Source organism: Rousettus aegyptiacus, unplaced genomic scaffold (assembly GCF_014176215.1).
Source record: "Rousettus aegyptiacus isolate mRouAeg1 unplaced genomic scaffold, mRouAeg1.p scaffold_m13_p_15, whole genome shotgun sequence".
NCBI lineage: Eukaryota > Metazoa > Chordata > Mammalia > Chiroptera > Pteropodidae > Rousettus > Rousettus aegyptiacus.
The window spans coordinates 17,041,449-17,061,644 of record NW_023416290.1 but is presented as its reverse complement, the minus strand read 5'-3'; positions in this window follow the sequence as shown (position 1 = coordinate 17,061,644).

The window sequence follows — 20,196 nt, the reverse complement described above, 5'->3', positions numbered from 1 at the left end:
ATGCAACCCCATCTCTACTTTTGTTTTTTATTCCCAATCTCCTTTTCTTTGAAGCCTAATCATTAGGAACCTCCACAAAACAGACCCTAACAAGTGAGCCTTATTCGGATTGTCGTGCCATTGTAGTGACTTAACCAGACTCTCTCAGCAGGCAGATAGTAAAGGTGCCTCAATGATCCTAAGGCTAAGTCAATGCTCTGCTCATTAAGACATTCTGCTTCTTCTTGGGATTTTTTTTTTCTTTTATAAACACTTTTGTTATTCGATGTACATTATCTTGTGAAATTCATCTGGCTAAATGGGGATGGATTTCCAGATTTTATGGTGTCCATGCAGGCCCTCAGGGCTAGAGCGTGATACCATACAGATGATTATTTTCAACTCTGGTTGAACATTAAAATCATCCAAGGGAAGTTTTAGATATCTCAATGCTTGAATTTCAATTAACCAAAACCAAACAACTAGCATAGGTAAATGGATAACAGTTTTTCTAGAAGCGTCCCAAAAAGATTCTGTTATACAGAAGCACTGCCATGGATAACATCTGTGTTTGGTAAAGGACATATTCTCTGGTACAGTATAATCAATTATTGCTACCAGCAGAGGGCCTGCTATGTCTTACACAAAAGCTCGAAGAATGTGAATGATTTAAAGCTCAGCTCTCCAGTAAACCCTTGTTCTGACATCATGGGTAGGGGACAGCGGCAAGGCCTCTGTTGCACCCTGGTCAGAGAGTGTGCAGGAGCCATGCAACAGAGCACGATCCCAAACAGCTGGCCGTGACAATAATTTCACTGGGACAATGTAGATTTTCACTCTGAAAGCCATCTTATCTGGCAAATTTGAGGGGAAGGCCCTGGAAATAAAACCGATGGCTGATTAAGTGCTTTCTGAAAGCCAAAAGCTAAGCAAAGCTGACAGGCTCTAATATTTTCTTTAGAAATCTGTGCATATATTTGTTCTTTTCTAATCCATTTAGTGTGGCTTATCTTTCAACAAAATGCTAAGGCAAAAGAGTTCAAGAAAATAATATGTTTGCATATGCTTCACTTCTGATACTTGTCTCATTTGTCCCCATGGGATTTTAATTTATAGAGGTGACTGAATGACAACAGGGAGAGGTCAATGCCACTGAAAAGAATTTACTACTTACATTTCCTGAGAGAAGGGGGCATGCTGCACCACTCAGGACCACGGAGAAAGCACTGGGTTCTGATCTGACGCAAAAGCAGGAGGAGAAAGCCTAGGCCAAAGCCCTCATATAGGGATTTCTGTAGGAAAGGTGAGGCGGGGCAGAGCGCAGAGTTCAGGATTGGCTCTTTTGAATAATTCTGGCATGCTTGGGCAATAGGGGTGCTCTCTGTTTGTCTGGTACCCACCTGACCCTGGGATAATTTAGGGTAGGGGATATATTGATTTGGTGTGTATTAAATAAAGGAAGTGATTGGAGTTAGTTTGCATATGAAAGGTTAACTCTTGGCTTTGGCCTTTGCTATCTCTAAGAATTGGCTATCCCTGAGAGGGCAGTCTCTCCCTGTAGGAAGATTTATAAGATATCAAAACATCACACAATACAGATTGATAAACAATATTACCATCTGAGCAAATAATTATGTGTGCTGGAAATTGTTGGGGTGTCACGTGGCCATGTTGGGCTAAAGCCTCGTTCTGGTTCTCAGTGCAGCTAGTCAATGAGAAGGGTGAGTGCGTGGCCATCGGTGAGCAGGAATACACTGGGACCGCTCACTTTCAATCTTCAGGTGGATGAGAAGATGAAGCGATGAAGCTTCAAAATCTGATCATAATGTGTTCTGAAAAACAGGAGGGTGTTCTTTACTCATCAGTTTTGGTTATGTAGTTTCTCTTATTTTTCTAAAACTTCATCAATATATAGATCCGGAATTAACAAACAGCAAAAATAGGAAAATATTTTTTCTCTCTTCCTAAAGCTGAAATGAAAAGGCTGAAATAGCTGAAATCTTCAAAGTCCTATGTACTTAAGTAGATTTAATATATTTAGTTAACTTCTTAGATCTTTTAAACTGAAAACATTTCTTTTCCAGATTCTATGTCCAGCTATGCCCAGAATATTTATAGACTCGAATTTTTGGGGCAATATTTTTTTGGATATTTTACATATATATTCATTTTATATTTAATTGTCTCTCGGCCTGGTACCTAGGAAAATGAAGCATATTATAAGGAAAGTCAGTTATAGTTGAACACTAAAAATTTGGGAGAACTAATGAAAAAAGTGAAAAAAGAAAAATATAGGTTTTTTTTTTCTTTCTATTTCTGTACTTTAGGGATCAGTATAAAAAAGTAGCCATAACATTACTTTGAGTAAAAATATATATTGACACAAAATAAGCGCTCCTTTGCAAACGAGACTTGTACCTCAAGGGAGGAGGACTTTAATGTAAGTAGAGAGAATTGTGGAATAATGCTGTTTTCTTATGTTGTTTTATTTATGGGACTCAGGTACTTCCTGTTTAGCCACTGGTATATGTAGCCTGAATGAGATTACTCAGGAATGACTGAAAAGTCCACCAGTAGGAGGCGGTGTAGATACGAATCTGTTAACAATTAAGGCAGAGCAAATAAACAACAAGCCCCAACAGCTACTGGGTCCTGTGTTTGTATGTCATCTCTACCCTTCTAATCTCAGTTTTTGAAAATTATCACTTGGAGCTAAAACTTTTCTTCTATAGTCTCATCTTAATAAAGATACTATGGAAAACATTTAAGCAGTACTTACCCCTATAAATCCAAAGAGGAAATTTATTCTCTCTGATTCCCAAGCGTTTATAATTTTAAAAGGCAACACTTTATCTCATCTCTCTTCCACCTGAGGATTAAAGTAAATTTGTTTTAAATTTTAAAATTTGTTTTTATGACAGGTAAACTTAAATAATTTGCCTAATCAGGTTCATGAATCATTCAGTTCATCTTTTATATATAGTCTATAGTCCATGTATGCATTCCTTATATTCCCTTAAACAGACTTTTTTCCAAGGTACATGAATGAATTATTAGTGTTGTTATATTTATTTTATTTTAATTTTTGGTGAGGCACAGGATTGGAATGTGAGCGGAGACAGATGAAATCAAAAGATTTTTGTTTGTTTGTTTTAGTTTTTTTTTTTTTTTAGAATCCAATATTATGCTTCAGGCTCCATGAAGAGAGAACTTTCAAACCACATAGCGTTGCTCCTTGGTTTGACTTTGCTGTGGTCTGTAGGATTCTTCAGGAGTCATGTTGAAGGCTGTGACATGCTTCATTACTGTGGTGGGCAGTTGAGAGTAGGTGGTTCATGTTCTCTTTACTATTTAGTATTGAGAACAAATGGAACTTGAAAATAGTATGCTAGAGGCGTTTTTTCATGGATGATTCATATTCAAAATGATTGCTCTTTAATGCCACAGTTGAAAAATACCAAAATATTGTAAGAATACCAACCAACCCCAATCGAGGTTATGGTTAGATCGTACGTGTTTATTTTGGGTCTCCTCGGTGGAAGACTGTATTCAGCACTGAAGAGTGCAGCTGGGGAGGTGGGGCTGTACACCATTCAGTAAGCTTTTGAGAGTTACTCCAAGGTAGAAATTTTGTTGAGCACTGATGATTTAGTCATGAGAAAGCATGATCTTGCTTTCAATAAGTACGTAGTCTGTATTTGATAATACAGAAAAAATAAATGCCATGCAGTACAGTGCATACTACCCAGAAATCAAATACAGAATATAATCAAATATCAAAAAAGAAAGGCTGAAGCAGTTTTTGAGATTAAAAATCTTGTTAAGAATTAATAAAAATTTATATTAACAACTTAAAACTTAGAATACAACATATAAGTAAGAATGAACATCATTAAACAAATAAGAGCCCAAAATTATTGTGCCAGGCACTGTGCTAAGTAATTAGTGATTTCCATGCATTGTCTAATTCCAGGCACATGAAACCGGATGAAGCAGACAATATAATTATTCACCATTTTTTTTTTAAGTAGGAAAATGGAAGCTTACTGAGTTGAAATGTCTTGCTCAGTGCTACTCAAAGTGGTCCACAAAATGGTGTTGGTCTATGAACTGTTAATTATTGATCTGTAATGAGTAAATGTTGGAAAGTTTATAATGATTTCTCCAGAGTAATTTTAGGATCATTGAATTGAATGACAGAAAATACAGGTTTGAGTTTTGTATATTTATTTTTTTAATTGTGGCAAAATATACATAGATTCTTACCATTTAAACCATTTTAAGTGTACAATTTAGTGACATTACATTTAGGATGTTATACAACTATCACCATTATCTATTTATAAATTTTTTATCACCCCAAATAAAAACTCTGTACCCCTTATTTCCCCCTTGTCCCATTTCTTCAGACTCTGATCTACTTTTTTTTTTTTCCCATGAATTTGTGTATTCCGGATATTTCATATGAGGGGAATTATACAGTATTTGTCTTTTATTCTTTTACATGGCTGAATAGTATTTCATTTTGTATGTATACCACATTTTGTTTTTACATTTATCTATTGATGGATACTTTTGTTTTTACATTTATCTATTGATGGATATTTCCACCTTTTGGCTATTATGAATAATGCTGCTATGAGTATTGGCCTACAAGTTTATCTGATTCCCTGGCAGTTCTTTTGGATATATATCTAAAAGTAGATTTCTGGGTCATATAATAAATCCATGTTTAATAACTGTTTTAGGAACCACCAAACTGTGGAAGAGTTCAATTTTTTCCACATTCTTGCCAGTATACATTTCAATTTTTTGGATTATAGTCATCATGGTATGTGTGAAATAATGATCACTATGGTTTTGATTTGCATTTCCCTAAAAAATATTGATTTTGAGTATCTTTTAATATTCCTATTGGCCATTGTATATCTCCTTTGGAGGAATGCCTGTTCAAGTCTTTTGTTTATTAAACAAAATTGTGGTATTGTCCTTTGTTGTTGAGTTGCAGGAATTTTTTACATATTCTAGATATTAATCTCTTATCAGCGATATGATTTACAAATATTTACTCCCATTCCGTGAGTTGTCTTTAAACTTTTTGATGATGTTTTTGCTGGACAAAAGTTTTTAATTTTACTGAAGTCCAGTTTATCTTTTTTGTTGTTATTGCCCGTGTTTTCCATGTCATATTTAAGAAACCATTGGCATATCCAAATTCATAAAGATTTACCCATTTTCCTCTAAGAGTTTTATAGTTTTTGCTTTTAAATCTAGGTCCTTAATTCATACTGAGTTAATTTTTGTATATGATGAAAGTAGGGGTACAACTTTATTTTTTGGCATGTAGAAATCCAGTTTCAACACCTTTTGTTGAAGATTATTATCCTTTAAGATTTTGGTATCATTGTCAAAAATCAATTGACATACATGTGCAGGTTGATTTCTGGGCTTTTATTTCTATTGTATTGGTCTATAGGTCTGTCCTTATTTCAGTATCATGCTGCATTGATTAATATAGCTTTGTAGTACGTTTCAAAATCAGGAAGTGTCATCCTCCAACTATGTTTTTTTATTTACATTATTGTTTTGGCTCTCCAGGGTCTCTCGAAATTCCATGTGAATTTTAGAATGGGCTTCTCCATGTCTGCAAAAACTCTGTTGGGATTCTGATAGAGATTGCATGGAATTTGTAGATTTGTTGGGCAATATTGTTGTCTTAACAATATTAAGTCTTTCATTCCGTGGACATGAGATGTCTTTCCATTTATTTAGGTCTTTTTAAATTTTGTTCAGCAATGATTTGTAGTTTTCAATTTACAAGTCTTGTGCCTCCGTGGTCAAATTCATTTCTAAGTATTTTATTATTTTTCATGCTATTGTAAATGCAATTTTTTCTTAATTTTTTTCAGATTTTTGTGCATAAAAATACAACTAAATCAGTTATGTGTTCATTTAATATCCTGCAAATTTGGTGAATTCACTTATTAATTCTAATAGCTTCATCTCTGTGTATGTATTCATTAAAATTTTCTACATAAAAGAAAACTTATTTTCTCATTTAGATACCTTCTATGTCTCTTTCTTTTATAATTACTTTTGCTAGAACTTCTAGTACTATGTTATATATGTTATATGTTATATATGATCTTAGGAAAACTACTTTCATTTCAGTCTTTTACCATTTATTATGACAGTAGCCGTGAAATTTTATATGGAATTATCATTTTGAAGAGATATTTTCCGAGTTTATTTAATGTGGTTTTTTTTTTTTTCCACAAAAGAGTGTTGAACTTGTTAAATACTTTTTCTTCATCAATTGAAATTGCCATGTGGAGTTTTTTCTTCATTTTATTAATGAGGTGTAATAAATTGAATGATTTTATATATTGAACTACCTTTGCATTATTGAGATAAATCCCACTTGATCATGGTGTATAAGCCTTTTAATATCCTACTGAATTCAGTTTTTTGCTATTATATTGAGGGTTGTTGCAATTTTATCTATAAGGGTCTACAGTTTTCTGGCGGTATCTACGTCTGACATCATTATCAGGCCTAGTGCTGGCTTCACAGGAATGAGTTAGGATGTATTTCTACTTCTTTCCTGAAACAGTTTGGAAGGGTTGATGTTAATTCTTCCTTAAGCATTTAGTAGAATTAACAAGTGGAGACATCTGGATTTGGATTTTTCTTTGTTAGAAGGTTTTTGATCACTGATGAAATCTCTTTACTTGTTTTAGGTATACTAAGATTTTCTATTTCTTCTTGAGTAGGTTTTGGTAGTTTGTGGTTTTATTTTCATGTATCTCAAGGTATTTTCTAATTTCTTTGTAATTTATTATTTGACCTACCAGTGTTTAAGAGTGTATTTTTTAAATTCCTACATATGTGTGAGTTTTGCAATTTTTCTTCTGGTATTTATTCTAGTTTCATTCCACTGTGGTCAGAAAAGAAACTTTGTATGATTTCAATCTTTTTAAATTTATTAAGACTTATTTTGTGGCCTAACATGTAATTTGCCCTGGAAAATGTTCCATGTACATTTAAGAAAATGTGAGTGTTATGTATATGTCTATATACCGTCAGTTTAATTGGTCAATAGTGCTGTTCCGGTCCTCGGTTTCCTTATTGATCTGTCTGTCATTCTATGTAATATTAAAAGTAAGATATTGAAGTCTCTAAGTATTGTTATAAAACTATTTCTCTCTAAATTCTGTTAATTTTTGCTTCATGTATCTTGGAATTTTATTAGTTATGTATATGTTTCAAGTTGTTATATCTTACTGATGTAATGTACCATTTATCAATATATAATGTCTTTCTTTGACACACAACTTTTTTGACTTGAAGTCTACTTTGTATGATAATAATATACATTACAGCATTCTTTCAGTTAATATTTACATAGAATATCTTTATCCATTCTTTACTTTCAACCTCTTTGTGTCTTTGTATCTTAAAGTCACCGTCTTATACACAGCATATAGATGAATTATGTTGTTTCTATTGCTGTTTTTATCCATTTTACCAATCTCTGCTTTTTACACAGGAAAGTTTAATTCAGTTACATCAAAACTAAGTACTGATAAGGAAGGATTTACTTCTGTCATTTAGTTGTTTTTTGTATGTCATAAATTTTTTGTTGTTGTTGTTCTGTAAGTCCTCCAATACTGCCTTTTTGTATTTAGTTAACTTTTTAGAGTATTTTCAATCTCTTCTTCTTTTCTGTTTATCTTTAAATTATTCTTGGGAATTATAATTAACCATATAGTAACTTAGTTTTAATAATGTAAAACCAGTGTATAACCAACTTAGTTTCAACAGTATACAAACACTTTGCTTCTATTCTCTTTTTAACACCCTTTATATTGTTATTGAAACAGGCTACATCTTTATATATTGTATGCTTATTGACATAGATTTATAACTATTGTTTAACGCATTTTCCCTTTAAATCATATGCAAATAAAAGAGCAGTCACAAACCAAAATTACAATAATACTGGCTTTCATATTTACCTATATAGTTACTTTTACTAGCATTCTTTAGTTTTACTTATGGTTTTGAGTTCCTACTAGTATCCTTTCATTTCATCCTGAAGAATATTCATTAGCATTTCTTGTAGGGAAAATATACAGGCTTCCTTAGCTATTATGATACAGAAGGATGAGTTGTTCACCAAACTATTTCATTTCTCTCTCAGCTATCCAGATAGACTGTAGTTACCAGCACCCTTTGCAGATGTTAAGTATTGTATGTGACGGAGTACTAAATAAGGTAATGAAATGTAGAGGTGATACAGACCTACCTTGTAAGACCTTATACGTGGTCTGCTATTCTTGGTCTTCCTTCCAAGATGAACGCTGACAGGAACCGTGGTAGCCTCATGTTGAAGAGAGTAGATTCTCTATCAGTCTGTCACTAAATGGCTACATGGGAAAGAGAATCCTCTTACTTCCCCTTCCCACACAACCCTTATTGGATTTAATGTTATTAGATTTATTAATACTTAAACTTTTATTCAGACCCTTTTGAGGGTTGGACTTTTGAAGGCTAGTATCGCCTTCACCCATTCACATAGCCATTTGACTCATCTTCTCAATTGATCACATTTTCCCTAATGTCTATTTCCAAAGCTCAAAACATGTAGTATTATGTGACTTATCTAGACTTTATAATCCTATGCAGGCTTTCATCAGATATAATTGATTCTCCACTATGGAGTTGTTCCTTTCCAATGGTCGTCATTCAAATTCCTCTCTTGTCACTTCAATTTTCACGCTCAACAAATACTTATTCCATTTCCGTTTTGGTCCAGTTCCTGTACTGAGGTTATAAAGACAAATAGGAAGGACATGGTTTCCATATAGAACCTGCTGAGCACATAGCAGTATTCTACCTAAAATTCTTCTGAACCATCCAGACCACTGTACACACCTCTCTGGAGAAATCTTCTCATGTCCTTGATTTTGCATATTCCTATAACTCATTAGATAAAATACAAGTCCCTTGACCTATTGTGAAGCTGTGCTCTTATCTATTAGTCATACATTTCCCCCACTTTCTAGCACAATACTTTGATCTTCGTCACGCCACCCTTCTTTCTCGTCCAACGTATCGCATTTATTCCCAAATTCAGGTCTTCATGTTGCACCTCACCTGTTTCTTTTCTCCTTTCCTCTTTCCTCAAGTTTCCAGTGTTTTCACCTCTTTCATTCATGAAGCCTGCTCTCAAGAAACATTGGGAAACTCATTCACATTCAGATTTGCTCCTGATCATTACAAAACTTGTGCTTTCTCACAGATTTTTTTTTTCTTTTTTGCCTTGTCTTTTTACAGAGGGCAAATGCCTAAATAAAATAAAAATGATTTAATATATGATAATTATGACAATAGATTTTTTATTTTTTATTTTTGGCAAGGCAACCCTTGGTTGACCTCACAGATTGCAAGGACCTTATCAGTTTACAATCCCTTATTTTTTATTTTTTACACCTACAGCACCAACAATACACTTTACAAAGTAAAAGATTTTCCACATCCCTACCACCAGACCATCGGATTCTACTCTGAGCAGGGTCAAATACTGTTTTGGGCATTGGAGATCTGGATGATGAAGTGGAGCAAGGCTAGAAAACCACTGAATGGTTCAATGTTATTTCTAGAATTAAAGGAATAAAAAGACACAACCGAAGTGATAAAATATTTCAAATATTTTCCCTCAGGAATAAATAGATACAAACACGAGAAAACTAAAAGAAAATACAAGGCACAAATTTATCTGACTATAATTTCTTTTAACCAAACTTCTTGTTATTTCTCTTGTAATAAAGGTGTACAGACACTACATTAGGCTGTGAAGGATCCATAGGAGAAGAGAATGGACAATGTTTGCAGTCCTGAAAATAATTATTGGTAAATTTCACAATGACAATATAATACTGCCATTTTTAAGTGTACAGTTCTTTCACCAATATGCTGGGTTATCATTTAAATTGTTTTAATGATATGGTACCTTTTGAAATCCTAAAGGTAAAAATGGGACATGTCTCATGCTTTCTATAAGTATTCAGGATCAACTATAAATGACAAGGATGGAGTAAGAGTGTCAGCACTGTTGAGCATGGACACATCCTTAAAATATTTTTTTTTCTTGTCTCTTGATTGATGAGTTTAATATATTCTTGTGCTCACTGCCCATTGCATGAGGCCAGAAGCTGTTAGTTAGGGGATAATAAGCATAATGCTATAATGTGAAGCTCAAAGGCAGTTTTAAGATTGGATCTGTACTGTTGTATTGCACCGAAAGTGTTCCTGTGTGAAATTCATATTTTTATGTGACATTTGGGGGGAATAAAAAGACAAACAAAATGCACCACAGGAATCAACATCATTGCATACTTTGAATGTTCTCTTACAAAATAATTCACCTGTTTTGGCTTCTGGAAAATATGCCAAGAAAGAAAGATGTTTGTAATTAATATGCCAACAGGAAATATCTCTAAGCTGACACCTCATCCTGTCATGCGCTAATGCAATATGATCCAGAATCAGCCAGGAAGCATCCAAGGAAGGCAGGTGTACTCTAATGCTCCTTTACCCAGTTCCTTAATGCCACATCTACACTCTAAAAGCTTCTTTCAACTCAGATTGAGAGTCCTCTATGGACTTTGGGTTGGAATCTACATTCTTGTAGCATACCACTAATACAGTAAACAAAATGATGTAGAATATTCTGTCCCAGGGGTCATGTCAGTTGAATACTGACTCTATTATCTGCCAGATGTAGGACTGGGTAAATGATTCAAACACTCAGGTTTAATGACTTCATTTGAGCAATGGGAACAGTAAAAGCCATCTTAGACAGTTTTGTGTGAATTAAGCAATTCAGATATTTAAAGAACTTATTAGGCCTGTTTAGAAAATATGACTTAGCTCTTTTTAAAGTATTTATAAAATTTAACTATAGGGGCAAATTTTTGGCAATATGAAGTTAAAAGGTATTATGGCTCCTTCATTCCTGGGCAACCCAGTGATTCTTTGATGCCACCACATAAACGTATACATATGTTAGAAACTAACACAGAGCAGATGTGAGCCTTCGTTATCACTGAGGGAGGAAAGTTGACCTCACAGACAAGGCACTGTAGTAGTTTCCCACTGCGAATAACAAAGTACCACAAATTTAGCAGCTTAAAACAACATTTATTATCTCTGTTTCTTATAGGTGGCAAGTCTAGGCCTGGACTGACTGAGTCCTTTGCTCAAAGTCTCCTGAGATAGCAGTCATGGTTTCGGCCACACTGTAGTTCTTATTGAGCTTAGGGAGTTCTTCCGAGGTCATCTGGGTGTTGGCAGAATTCAGTTCCTCGTGGTGGGATGATTGAAGCTGTCAGCCTAGAGGCGTCCCCTCTTCACAGTTTATAGCATGGCTGTTTGCTGTCTTCCTTGAGACCAACAGGATAGCATCTCTGATATTTCACCTTCTTTTAAAACTTCTCTCATTATGTCAGGTCCGCCCAAGAGGACATCAATTTTGATGAACTCAAAGACAACCAATTAGTAACTAAATCATGATGCTAATATTCTGTAATAGAGACAGGTTCTTCCCACTCAAGGGATGCGGATTCTGTAGGGCATGTACTACAGGCAATGTGCATCCTGGAATTATGTCTATTATAGTGATTTGGTCCAGATCCAGTGAAGAAGGCAAACTTCAATCTAATACCTGGCTCTGATTTTCACACCGGATCCATGCTTATTGCTAATAAACTACATTTAATCTGAAATGACAATGGCTTTCTCAGTATTAGTTGATTGGTGGCTATGGATACTATGGAATACCAGACTGACCAATTCGATAAGCAACCAGCAAAATACTCATTTTGAGCAAAATACTCAAAAGACAAAATATTCATTTTGAGCTAAGTTCAAGAAGCTGATCTAGAGGTGGAAATTATTTATACAAAGTAAAGGACTCTTGATAGATGTACCTTGCAACAAAGTAGACAGACATCCACCCAGTGATGCAGGAGGTGGAAAGAATGCATCACTGTCTTTTCCAAAGCTCTGGTTGTGTGATTAGAAGGAAGAGAAAGATCGAGGCCTCCTTCTTTAGAATTCAAAACTCTTGGCCTTCTTCTTCAGGAGTTTGAGGATTGAACTTAACATTGCCAATGATCCAGGAACCCTCAAGCCAACAAACTAGCATAAAATTTTATCCTAAGCTGGTGACATGCCCAGAATTATAAACAAAACTACTTTTGGGGTTGTTATGGGATGAATTATGCCCCCCTCCAAATTATATGTTGAGGTCCAAACACCTAGTATTTCAAATGTGACTTTATTTGAAGATAGTCTTTAAGGAGGTAACTGAGATGAAATGAAGTCATTAGGGCTTAATCTAATATGACTAATGTCCTTGTAAGAAGAGGAAATTTGGACACAGAACATGTTCAGAAAGAAGACCATATGACAACACAAGGAGAAGATGGTCATCAATTAGCCAAAGACAGAGACCTCAAAGAAACCAAGGCTGCCAGTACCTTGATCTTGGGCCTCTAGCCTCCAGAACTGTCAAAAAACACGTTCTTGTTGCCTAAGCTCCCCAGTCTGTGGTACTTCATTCTGTCAGCCCTAGGAAACTAATGTGGGGGAGTAATTCCACAACCTCATTGGATTCTCACAGAAAACATAGTCTTAATAATTTTTATGATTTATAAATATGTAGCAAATGAGGCCATAAACTACTATCAGTGAGAACATTGTTAGAACTTCAAGAAACTAAAAAATTATAATGGCAATCTGAAGTAGAGCTTGATATAAGCATATTTAAAATGGTTAAAGATGCAAATGAAGGCATTGGCACCGTGGGAAAAAAATAAATACTTTGTAAAACAAATAGGCAGAAATTAAAGAAAGAATTTACAGAAGTTAAAGAATATAAGCTTTAAAAAAACACATAGCTTAATTAAGTAGCCAACTAGAGACAGGTAAAAAAAATGACAACCTTAAAGATAGATAGGAGGAAATTATACAACATTCAGTAAAAAGAGATAATTAATGAAAATTATAAGATGTTGAGAGAAATGGAGAATAGAATGAGAAAACCAATATACACCAGGTATACTAGCAAAGTAAAATAGAATGAAAGAGAAGTAAGAAAGGTCAGAAGTTGATGAAATAATATTGTTACTTTTCTGAAAGAAAACTACAGTTAAAAATTTCAATAAGGTTAAACTAAAATAATTTATTCAGGAGTTTTGGCGTTCTTATTGACTTCACGAAAATTAGACATTCCACAACATTGCCACCGGGGGTGGAGAGTGAGTTGGTGGATGGCTTTATGATCAACTCTACATAGCTTATCCTCTATCACTAAAGATAGTGGGCAGTTTTATCTAGTATCAGTTTGGGGAGATGGGGATGTGTAGAACAGGTGATAAACCAAGTAGCTTTGTTCCTTTGGGTAATTCATGTTGCCTCTTGAGTACTGTTTTCTTCTTTGGAAAGAAGAATTCGAAGGGATTATAAAAGGCAAAAGCAAGCTTGGGTGTCAGACAAACCTACATGTAAAGCCTGGTTCATCCTCTGACTTGCTGCCAGGTCTTGTGCTCAATAAATATTTGTTGAAGGAGTTATTTAGTCTCAGTTACCTTCCCTGACTTGTAGGGTGTCATGTCTGGCTCAAGTTGCTGTGAGGAGGACTATTGAGATACTTTGTGCTTTGGTGGGTATTGTGCTCGGCCCAGAGGAAGTGGCCAATCACAGGTAGCTAATGCTATTCACATCTCTAAGGTCCTGTATAGTTCTAACATCCTCAGAATCCGTGATTTTAATACATGCAAAACAATATGTAGGGAAATATTTTATATTGTAGTTTCTTAGCTCTTTATTTGACAGTATATTGCAGTAAATTCATTATGGTAAACATGAAATGAAAGTTTTTTTTTTCTTGGAAGTTTTACAGAAACTTTATTACAGTAGGTGCATAGGCTGACCCCTTGTGGCAAAGAATGATGACTACAGGCTCTAACCCTTGGCTAGGATTCTAGCTTTAAACATTTGCTGTGGACCAATTTTCTGGCAGAGAACCGGTAATGGTGGAAGCTGTGTACAGGATACGTTTCTGTGCGTTGACTGCATGAAACCATCTGATTCCAGAGGGTTGCTGCTATTTCTCAGTCATAACAGGTCCAGCCCAACTGGATTTTAAAAGTAGTCTATGAATAATATAAGGACACTACTGTTCCATGGTAAGCTTTTAAGCAATGTTAGCTCTCTTCCACCTTAGGAAAATGATTTTATAGATGAATTTTAATGCCTTGTTATCCTAGCTAAAAATAGTCCTATGAAAATGCAATATGTCTGCCTAATAATTAGCAAAGTAATGCTACAAATATTTCCTTTATGTTGCAAAATGTATAGAACATATCAAAATGAGTGGAAGAAATTATTTAATTGGTGGTTCTAATGGTGAAACAGAGATTTCTTTATCATTTTCTTAGTGTGCTTCACATTTGATATGGAAAAGTCACACAGGATAGTGGGGATTACTGGCTGTGGTGGGTTGGGTACCACAGCCGAAGGTGTTGAGATTGAATTTGATGTACAAGGTGTTTGTTAGGAGACAACATCAATGAAGAGAGGAAGGGAGAGGAAGCAGGACTGGGCAGAGGGAGAAGACTAACAGCAGATGCAGGTCCGAGAAAGTCTCAGCTAAAACGGCAAAGCCCTGCCAAGAGTCTGGCCTGACCGGTATTCCGTGTCAGGCCAAAGTGGCTGGACATTTATGCTCTGGTCTGCCTCAACATGTGACATGGGCTGCTTCAGCCAAGGCATGGCCTGGGACACTGGGGCTCTGTGCCTGAGACCATTGTGCAGGAGTTGTTGTAAATCCTTCCTTTAAGGGAAATCTAGAAGCAGGTTCTGTGTCTACCACATGTCACTGACTAAGGTAAGGAGACAAAGAACTTCAGCTCATTCCCACTTTTTAAATAGACAGCATTCTTGTCTATCTTCAAGTGCAATTTAGTTGCAGCTCCATTCATTTATGCTGAAAGCTCTTCTGTGCTCTCCCACCTTTTTCTCCTCCAAATTCTCCAAGAGCTGGCTTTCCTTCCCTACGCAATTTCCTCTCCTGCTCAGGCTTTGGTTATGTCTGCCCTTCTCCCAGAAGCAGGGCTACTCTGTATTACCAAATACACACACACACACACACACACACACACACACACACGCACACACACGCACACACACACATAATTATGCTGCCTTACATTTTTAAAGTTTATGTATTCTGATTTTTAATTAAGCTATAATACAGAAATTGCAATTTTTAAAAATTTTATTTTATCTTGCACTACAGTGCTATTCTTTTGTTAATAGCTGCCTGGAAGAGAACTGTGTTGAGAAAGACTGAATTTGAATCCAAGGTCAGCAAGAAGTGGAACTCTCACTGATGACCTTCATGGTTACATCAGGGAAAGAGGTGACATCTGTTTCAGCATTTGCTTTCCAACCCCGTACTCAACTTTCTACCAGCAGTTACACAGTAATATATTTAAAAAGACACTTCACTTTACTTCTGAACGTAGATGTGAATTGCTGTGGGCCTCTCACAGGATCTTTAGTTGTGGGTACCAGCCCCTTGGGGAGAAGTTCCCGTAATTTGGACTCAGAAATGAAGTTGCTGTATCGTAGTGTACTTGATTTTGTTTTACTAAATCCTATTGCTCTCAAGCTTCTCACGGGGCTTCTATATCTCCCCACAACCCCCAACACCTGCCATTGTCTAATTGTAACTTGTACATTGAGACAAGTAGGACTCATAGAATGAAATTAGTGCACAGCTCTAGTTTACCCCCTCCCCACTGTACTTTCAGATGCTCTGTGTGCCTCCTTCTCTGACCCTACAAGGGAAGTGCAGCAGATCTTATAACTTTTCTGTAATGTTTAGGTAATAAAAATCTCATTTCAAGTCATCAAACGCAATTTTAATTAGGTGATTACATGCACAGCTCATGGACGAGTCAGATTTCAATCTGCTTTAATGTGGAGCCTTCTCCCTCTCCGCAGTCTGCTCTTGCTGCAATCTGGAAGCCTGCGTTTGTGGGAGAGCATGATATCTCAATGTCTTTTTTCAGTTCCCACTTTGTAATTCCACCGCTCCTCTCTCACCTAGCCCAAAGCCCCTTCAGGGGCAGGACAAGGTAGAGTGAGAAGTGGTCAGGGAAACAGAGGAGTTTGGACTTGACTGCTTTTGTGGTGACTGTTAAGCAGCCAAAATCTCTGGACTGGAGAGATTTTTTAATACTTTAAAAAATTAGATGTAATTTATATATCATAAAACTCACAGTTTTAATATGAAAAATTTAGTGGGCTTGATAATATTCTGAAGTTGTGCAACCATCATTCTCATCTAATTCCAGAATGTTTCATCACCCCACAAAGTAACCTAATACCCAACAATCTTTTGCCTCCTCAGTCTTTTGCAACCAATAATTTACTTTCTGTGTCTATGGATTTGCCTATTCTGATCATTTCAGATACATAGAATCATACAATTTGCAGCCTTTTGTGAATGGCTTCTTTCACTTAGCATGATATTTTCAATGTTCATTAATATTGTGATATGTATCTATTTCATTCCTTTTAATGGCTGAATAATATTCCTTTATATGGACATACAACATTTTATTTATCCATTCATCGGTTGTTGAATATTTGGGTTGTTTCTATATTTTTATGAATAATACTGCCATGAACATTTACGTACAAGCCTTTTTTAATGAACATATGTTTTTGATTCTCTTGGATATATACCAGGAGTAGAATTGCTGGGCGATATGATACCTCTATGTTTAACATTTTGAGCAACTAATGAGCTGTTTTTCAGTGTCTGCACCATTTTGTATTCCTACCAGCAATGTATGAGAGTTCTAATATCTACATATCTTCACCAACATTTGTTATTTTCTGGTTTCTGGTTTTCTTTTCTTTGTTTTTTGTTTGTTTGTTTGTTTGTTTGTTTTCTACAGCCATCCTGATGGATGTAAAGTAGTATCTCATTGTGCTTTTGACTTGCATTTCCTTAATGATGAATGATGTTGAGCACCTTTTCATGTATTTATTGGGCTTTTGTGTATTCTCTTACTTGTTTCTGCTCATTGTGTAAAAAATAGTTATTTGTCTTTTTATCATTGAGTTGTAAGTGTTCTTTATTTATTTTGGTTATTAGATCCTTATCAGATATATGATTATAAATATTTTCTCCCATCCTGTGGGTTGACACTTTACTTTCTTCATAGTGTCCTTTGACACATAATTTTGATAGTCTTATTAATCTATTTTTTTTAGTCGCTTGTGCTTTTGATTACCTAAGAAACTGTTGCTCAATCCAAGAACATGAGATTTACTTCTGTGATTTCCTCTAAGAGTTGTATAGTTTTAGCTCTAACATTTATATCTTTGATGTATATTGAGTTAATTTAATTATATAATGTGAGGCTCAATTTTGGGAGTATTGCCATCTTAACAACGTTGAATTGTCCAGTCCATGAACAGGAGCTGTCTTTCCATTTATTTATGCCTTCATTCATTTCTTTTACCAATGTTTTATAATTTCAGTGTACAAGTTTTGCACTTCTTTGGTTATATTTTTTCTTAAGAATTTTATTCTTTTTGATGTTATTGTAAATAAAATAGTTTTTTAATTTCACTTTCAGATGGTCATTGCTAGTGTGCAGTAATACAACTGATTTTTATGTATTATAGTTTGCAATCTTAAAGAACTTGCTTATCAACTCTAATTTTTGTGTACATGTACTTGTGTGTGCATGTTGTATGCACATATGTCTGCCCATGTGTAGATTCTTAAGGATATTTCATATAGAATATCATGCTATCTACAAATAAAGATTGTTTTACCTCTACCTTTCCAATCTTGATTTTTTAAATTTCTTTTTCCTGCCTAGTTGCTTTGGCTAGAACCTCAACTACAATGTTGAATAGAATTGGCAAGAGTGAATATTCTTGTCTTGTCTCAGATCTTAGGAGGTAAGAAACTTTCATTTCACTGTCAAATATGGTGTTAGCTATGGGTTTTTCATAAATGCTTTTTTAAAAAAATATTTAGGAGATTCCCTTCTATTCTTAGTTTTCTGATTGTTTTTATCATGAAAAGTTGCTAAATTTTTTTCAAATGCTTTTTCTTTTGAAAAATTGAAATGATTGTGAATTTTTTTCCCTTTATTCTATTAATGTGGTATATCCAACTGATTGATTTTCATGGGTTGAGCCAACCTTACATTCCTGAGATAAACACCACTGGATTAGTATAAACTCCTTTTTATATACTGGTGGATTTAGTTTGCTAGTATTTTTTTGAAGATTTTTACATCTATATTCATAAAGGATATCAGTGTATAGTTTTTTTTGTGATGTTTTTGGTTTTAGTGTCAAGGTAATAAGGCCTCATAGGATGCGTTAGAAAATCTTCTCTTCACTTTCATATTCTGGAAGTATTTGTAAGGAATCAGTATTAATTCTGTGAATATTTGGTAAAATTCACCAGTGAGCTCTGGTCCTTGTTTTCTTGTCTCCCGGCCCCCCCCCCCCCAGCCCTGGGAAGTATTTTATTTACTAAGTCAATCTGTTTACTGAGTTTTAAAGAGGTTAAGTAATTCCCCCATCTTGTTAGTGGTAGTAGTAGGACACAAACTCAAGTAATTCTGACACCAAAATCTGTGTTTTAAGCCATATTAACTAAAATACCTTTTAAAATTTATATTTAATATGTCTTGCTGTGAAGATAATACAATATTAGTCATAGTTCTCCAGAGAAACAGAACCAGTGGGAGACATATATAAGATTTATTATAGGAATTGGCTCACATAATTATGGAAGCCAAGAAGTTCCATGATCCACCATCTTCTAGCTAGAAAATAAGGAAAGCCAGTTGTATAATAAGTCCAAGTCCAAATGCCTGAGAATCGGGGGGCCACTGGTGTAACTCCTGGTCCAAGTCTCAAGATCCAAGAACCAAGAACACCGATGTCTGAGAGGAGGAGAAGGTGGATGTCTCAGCTCAAGCAAAAAGTAAATTTGCTCTTCCTCTGCTGTTTTGCTCTATTCAGACCTTCAATGAATTGGATGATGTCCATGAACATTGGTATAGGACATCTTTATTCAGCCTATTGATTGAATTAAAATATTAATCTCTTCCAGAAATGTCCCCCCTTCCCCTCAGATACAACCAGAAATAATGTTTTACTAGCTATCTGGGCAGCCGTTAGCCCAGTCAGGTTGATGCTTAAAATTAACTGTCACAAATATGTTCATGTTCAAACATTTTTTAGATTATAGAAAAGTATAAAGAAAATAAAAATAATCTAAAACCACCTTTCAATAGGTTGGTGTATTTTCTTTTAGTACCTTTCCTAACTATTATCTATATGCATATATTTAGTACATATTAAATATGATTGTAATCAGTTTTCACACGATTTTTTCTTCTTTCTTTATTTAATTCTGTCTCATGAGTTTCTGTGTCACTAGCAATTCTTCAAAAACATGGTAATGTTATTGCCCAATATTCCACTGTTTAATTCCTTTCATCATAACAGATTTTTCCTTTCTCCTACTTAGCATTTAGGTATTTTAATGTTGTTTTCTGCTATAATAAATAATACTCTCTAGGTCATCTTCGCCTTTGTTGCTTCTTTGATTTTATAATATATTTTTAGAAGCAGAATGCTAGTTTACAGGCTAGGACCATTTGTAAGATTCTTCATCTGCTCGATAGGCCAAAATGTTTACCAATTTATGCTTCTACCCATATTACATGAATTTTTGTTTATACCATCTCTAATACTGTTGTTGCTTTAAAAATATTTTCTATTTTTCCATCCACTGGGCACGACTATATTATGTGGGATCTTGTATAACATTTGGCTTAGAGAAGTAAAATAAAAAAGTCTCCGTTTTCTAGATTCTGTATCTGTAGTACACAAGTCCACACAGTGCCTATTCGAGTTTGTTTTTTAAGTCAAAAATGACATGGATTGGTGACATTGGAGGAGACATTTCATACTGAAGTCAATGTATTCTTTGTGTTTTTTTTTTTAATTTAATGTGCTTAAGTCAATTTTATCTAACACTGAGTTATGATGATAGTTCATCTGCAAAATGATAAAAATATGTATAATGTAATGCTG